This window comes from Herpailurus yagouaroundi, unplaced genomic scaffold, assembly GCF_014898765.1.
Source record: "Herpailurus yagouaroundi ecotype Mexico unplaced genomic scaffold, PumYag 210, whole genome shotgun sequence".
Lineage (NCBI taxonomy): Eukaryota > Metazoa > Chordata > Mammalia > Carnivora > Felidae > Herpailurus > Herpailurus yagouaroundi.
The window spans coordinates 1,349,989-1,355,551 of record NW_024412441.1 but is presented as its reverse complement, the minus strand read 5'-3'; the positions used below and the strand labels follow the sequence as shown (position 1 = coordinate 1,355,551).

Below are 5,563 nucleotides of genomic sequence, written 5' to 3'. Positions count from 1 at the left end.
CACTGGTGCAGTCATCCCCTGATCACAGGGGATGTCTCAGTCCCCACAGACTGAAGATAGGCAGTTTTGTATCAGTGTGCCCAGAATGCCAGCTCCATGAGGACGGGGATTTTTGTCTGTTTTGTATACCGCTTAGCCCCAGCACCCAAAGCAGCACTGGCTCAACAGTCCACGCTCAATAAATATTTATGGAAAAATTTTACATGCTGAAGAATTTGAGTGTGTGACTCGGTGGTTTCTGACATTTCTTTTCTTTTTCACTGATTAAAAGAAAAATCAGCAGGGTAGGAGATCAACAAGATCCTTTTTGCTTTTTGGTGTGTGTGTGCACATGTCTTGGGGTGGGCAATGGAGGTTAGTATCTCTATGTGTTTGTTTGTTTGTTTGTTTTCCCTTTGCTATGTCTGGTCCAATCCTTCCACTTCTTTGCTGCCTGGGTCATGCACCTGAGTTCTGTTATAATAGTAATTACAATGGTTTTGACAGCCTTAAGAGTATAGTTTGGAAAGCAGCTGTCACAGAAATTAGCAAGTTTTGCCAACAGCTCAGCTCTGAGGTGATGGGAGCCCAGGCCGGGACAGGAGGAGTTAACTGAGATGAGTGGGGTGTTATGCAAAGCACCAAATCCCTAAACTCCCGCAAAGATCTTTGATGGCCGTGATCAATAGATTCTCAGACCACACTGACATAACCTTGTCATGCCTCAGCAAGGGTACAGTGGCTAAAAAGGGGTGGGGAGGTGGAAAGGTGGGAGGAGAGCGGGGAGAAAGAAAAAACAGGGAAAGGGACAGAGATATCATATGCCCTCCCCTCTCCTGCACCCCCAGAGCCCCTCCTTTCCACACCTACCCCCTCTTCAACAAGCATCACACAGCAAGTGACTGGTAATGGTTCTTTGGCCTTGTACAGCTTTTAAAATCCTTCAGCTGAAGCATCTCAGCTCCAATCGCCAGCAAAGCTTGAGCACCCTTGAGACCCTGGTGCAGATAATCATCATCCACTCAGTGACAAGAAGCTGAGCGCCGCTTCGGTACCAAGGAGACCGAATGTGGCAGGGCACCAAGGTGCCATCTTAGACGCGTCCAAACAGCCGCGGTGGCGGTGGCAGCAGCGACACACAGGGGTGTGCATGTGTGTGCAAGTTGTTGTTTCTTCCCCCTTTTCTTCTTCTTCTGTATCTTCTTCTCCCTCCTTCTTCACCCTCCTCAGAGAATCCTCTCTCGAGAGGGATGCTGTTAACACAGCTGCTCTTAGCAGGCTTCCCCGTTACCCAGCGCCTGCCAGACCAAATTGAATCCTGTAGTCAATACTGTTGGAAAGGAAAATGACATTAATTTGTGTAAAAGTGTAATCAAAAGGTGGTTGGGTGATTTTTCTTGCTTTCAGAGAAATGTGGGTTTGAGTTTATGATTATATAAGAGAGAGCCAGTCAGTCAGCGGCTTCCTGCCTTCCACCCAGCACTTCCCAAGTGCTCTTGCTGCCGTGTGACAGCATTAGAGTTAATGGTGTTGCATTATGTATACAATACGCTGTGGATGGTACAGCTGGCTGGGATGGTCCTGCGGACCAGGGTGCTGATGGGTATTTACATGCCAGCTGAAAGGTGGAAGAGACAAGATCCAGAAATAAAAGAAGAGCCATCCCTAACACGCACAGAACTCAGACCTCCAGCAGCTTGGAACAGCGGGGAAATTTCCAGATCGCAAGGGCCCCCGCGTTTATATTCCCTTTTCCACCTCAGGCCTTTGGCTCACATTTTCCATTCACAGAGCTCCCTGGCAAATTGAAGATGGTCTAAACAAGGAATACCACATCCCTTGCGCGTATTAAAAATAGCTCTCCAAACAGCCCGAAATATTTTCATTCCATTGTCAACTTTCCATCTCACACCTCAACAAGGGGCAGTGCTCAGAAGGAGACAGCTCCGGGCAATTGCCCTTTGCAGGTCTGCCTTTAGGGCCAAGTCACCAGGCCTGAAGCCCCTGCCCAGAAGCAGATCAATTTTACTATTAAGCAGTCATACAGAGGAGATGCAGGCACTGGAGGTTTGCGAAAGAAAAGACACTGTTCCATTCTCCACTCTGCGAGGACAGAGGTGGGCATTGCGTGGGCAGCTTTGCTATCCCCCAGGGGTGAATGAACATTAGGCACTGACCACTATGATGGAAGAGGTCATGGTAATGACGCCGGGGGCCTGGGAGAGTGGGAAAGGAAACCATCTTTGTCCTGAAAGTGTGGAAAGTTTGCCAGGAACCAAAGCAGGGGATTTTAGGATCCCAGAGAGCCTGACAAAAGAAAGCTGCATCTTTAAAAAAAGTTATTTAAGGGATTGGCCTTATTCGGGGGTGGGGACGGAGGAGTGGCAAGAAGGTAGGAGCCTTATGGGAAATCCCAGAGACAGCAGGGGTGGTCAGGGCCTCTCTACCCTCAGTCATCCTGACCCCATTAAAAAAAAGCTGCTCTATGTGCTGACCAAAATTTGAATTCACTTAATCAATTAATTCATTCAATAAAATCTGTTGATCACCTGCCATATGCCGGGCACTGTGCTAGATCCCGGGGATATAGCAGTGAACATAACTGACAAAAATGTCTGTCCACGAGGAACTTCCATACTATCCCTCCACGAAGGACAAGGATGCAGCCTTCCACAAGACAATGAGGGGTACAAGCAGTCTTGGGAAAGATAACCAAGGCATAAGTGATGGAGATCTGTGTTCTCTATGGAATTTTTATTGGGGGAGGGGAAAGAAGCACAGGATGCTAAGTTGAGAGGGAAGAAGAATGTGTGGGGGGGGGGGGGCTGGGCCAGCTGTGGAAGGAGGGAGGAAAGTACAAAAGCTGAAGGCACTGAGGCAAGATGCACCCAGTTTGCAATTTTGCTGATGATTAGCACTGGTAATGAAGAGGGGATCACGTAAATATCCATGGAGTGAAATGCCAAGATTCAGAGTTACTATTATATTTATATGAGGCAAAAAGCTGGCAAAAATCTCTGTTCAGCTGCCAATAAGCCTGCATTCCAAGGCCAGGTCTAGATGCAAAGCTGCAGGGCTCTCCAATATTCAGAGCAGTACAGAAACTGTCCCTAATGTCTAGGCAGCTGGACTCATCCTTCTACCCTGGGGCTTCCCACAAATCTCTGTAATACCCTAGGAGCCCAAGCATGTCAACCAGCACCCCATTCACCGAAGATCCAGCCATTTGAAAATAACAATTCTTTCCCTAAAATTCTGGTGTGCTGTTCAAAGTTATTGAAAAAAAACCTGACCTTCATCCTCAACCACCACAGTACCCACAAAAGCCATGGATTTCACTCAAGCCACAGGTCATGCTTTCCCCTGGTGTACAGAATCATTCAGAGTGCTTGAGTCATAGAAAAGCCTGCCTTGAGTCTGAATCATGTCGGAGCTTGTGTCTAGTCGCAGAGAGGAGTCCAGTCGGCTCCTCACCATCACACAATTTCCAGCCCTAACACAAAGTCATCGTCCTTTTCTTCAGTCCTGATTCCTTTACCCTCTACCTGCATCATGACATAAGACTTTGGCACTGTCTCATTTCTAGAAAGGTCTTTGCCCCAGTAGCTTGAAGTATCTCCAGTTTCCTTTTGTCACAAGAGAAAGAAAGAAAGAAAGAAAGAAAGAAAGAAAGAAAGAAAGAAGAAAGAAGCTTTCAAGTTACTTCATAGGAATCAAAATAGCATTCTCAAAATAAATAAATAAATCCCTTTATAATGTTATGTTTATTTGCACGTGTGCGCGCACACACACACACACACACACACACACACACACACACTCACTCACATGCAACCATCCCAAAACTATTGGCCTGAAAAACTGGCTATCCCACAGATGCCCCTTTCGACATAACTACATAAAAAGAGGTCAGGTCTCGGTCTGCAGCCCGAGCTCAGTCTGTGATCTGCCCAGGGTCACTAAAATAAAAGATAATCCAGAGAGCTGAAAGATCCAAAGTTACGCAGTGTGCACACCGCCTAGGGGTGCTGAAACAAGGTTGAAAATACAACCTGGTATGTAAGACGGCTGTGTGGGATATTAGATTGTGGCTGGCCCAGGGTGCTGAATGGCTCGCTGATATATTGGGTGTAGTTTGGTTGTGCAGAGAAACGAGCTGAAGAGAAAGACGCAAATACACAAAGGGAAAAAGAGACAGATAGAGAGATCTAGAATGAGACAAAGTGATGAGGGAGACAGAATGAGTGACAACAACACAAAGAGGCAGGGAAGACAAAGGCAATACCCTCTTTCCTTCAGTGTTCCCTGAGATTAGGCATGAAAGCAAAATGAATAAATCACCATCTTGGTTGGTGATATTGGAAACTTCTTTTCCTCCTTGAGGGGAAGGCAAGCGGATGGTGTCTTCTCTTTATCCAATTTTTAAACAGTCTGCAGGGAGCTGGGAGTGAAATGCAAACCAGGAAAAATAACAACAGCAATGGGAGGAAGAAAGGAATGGTGAATGGACTCTGAACCGACTGTGACAGTTGTGGGGTATCAAACTGTTGTGGTTTTAGGACTGATCTCTCCTTGCCAGTAGATTTTTTTCTCCCCCACCCCCCACCCCAAGCTTGTTCCCTTATGCCCTGCCTCATTGAACCTTAGACAATAGTGACCTCAGCATAGAGACATATATCCAGGCAGCCTCAGCCTGAGGCAGAGATCAGGATGCAAAGGGCAAAGGTTTGACCCTAAGAAAAATTTCTCATGGGGTCAGATCACACTGCCTGGCTGGAGGGATTTTTTTTTCTTGCCTGATATTGTTTTCTCTCTTCAAGTGACTGATTTTCCCAGCCAAATCTTTTACTCCTGTGCTTGCCTCTTTTGGATCTGGGTATACATATCTACCTCCTGCCACTTCCCATCGAGGCTATCACTTGTCACTTCTCCAAGTCTCAGCCTGGAGATGTGGCAATGCATCCAGGACCAGACTGCATATTAGCCCCCCTGTGACCTCCCACCTCCCACCCCTAGTCCCCACCCACCCCACACCCTCCTCAGGGTACCCAGCAACTCTCGCAAAACTGGCTGGCTACATATGGGCCAATGGGAAGGCATTTGTTAGTTGCAAATGTTCAAATTAACACTTACTCCTGTCTCTGAGTCTGCAGGGAAAACCAAGTCTGACTACTAATTACAGCTTTTGGGGGTGAAAATAAACAGAAGTGTGCCAAGTCAAGGCCTTTATGCAGAAAAGAAAAATGTCTTCATCTGGATGCCACATTTTGACATTTGAGGCCCAAGAGCTGGAAAGAGGAGCCTGGGGCTCAAGAGGAGCTATATCCTTCTCAGGGAGAAGCACTGTGTCTTCAGTTCTTGGCATTATACCCTGGGCATCAGAGTTCCAGGGCCATCTCACACATCTTTGTTGGTTATTTGGTAGTAGCAGAGTGGGGGAAGAAACTGTCCTAGGTATCAATGGAAGGTCAGTGGGAGCTGCAAGGGCCCCATCATGGCTGCCCTATATAGCTCGTCTCTTTCTGCCCTCTGAGCCCAGCATTCCCTCCATGGCACCAGACACAGCACAATTTCCCAGCCTTGC

At 47.2% G+C, this 5,563-nt stretch overlaps 1 long non-coding RNA gene across 1 annotated transcript in view; it reads right to left on the bottom strand.

The window, feature by feature from the left end:
- Positions 1-878: 878 nt before the first annotated feature.
- The window catches only part of LOC121016254 (uncharacterized), a 35,119-nt gene continuing 30,434 nt past the window's right edge, over positions 879-5,563 (bottom strand). The window contains exon 2 of the long non-coding RNA XR_005784179.1: positions 879-1,309. This is a non-coding gene — a long non-coding RNA (uncharacterized LOC121016254). The remainder of the gene's footprint in view (positions 1,310-5,563) is intronic.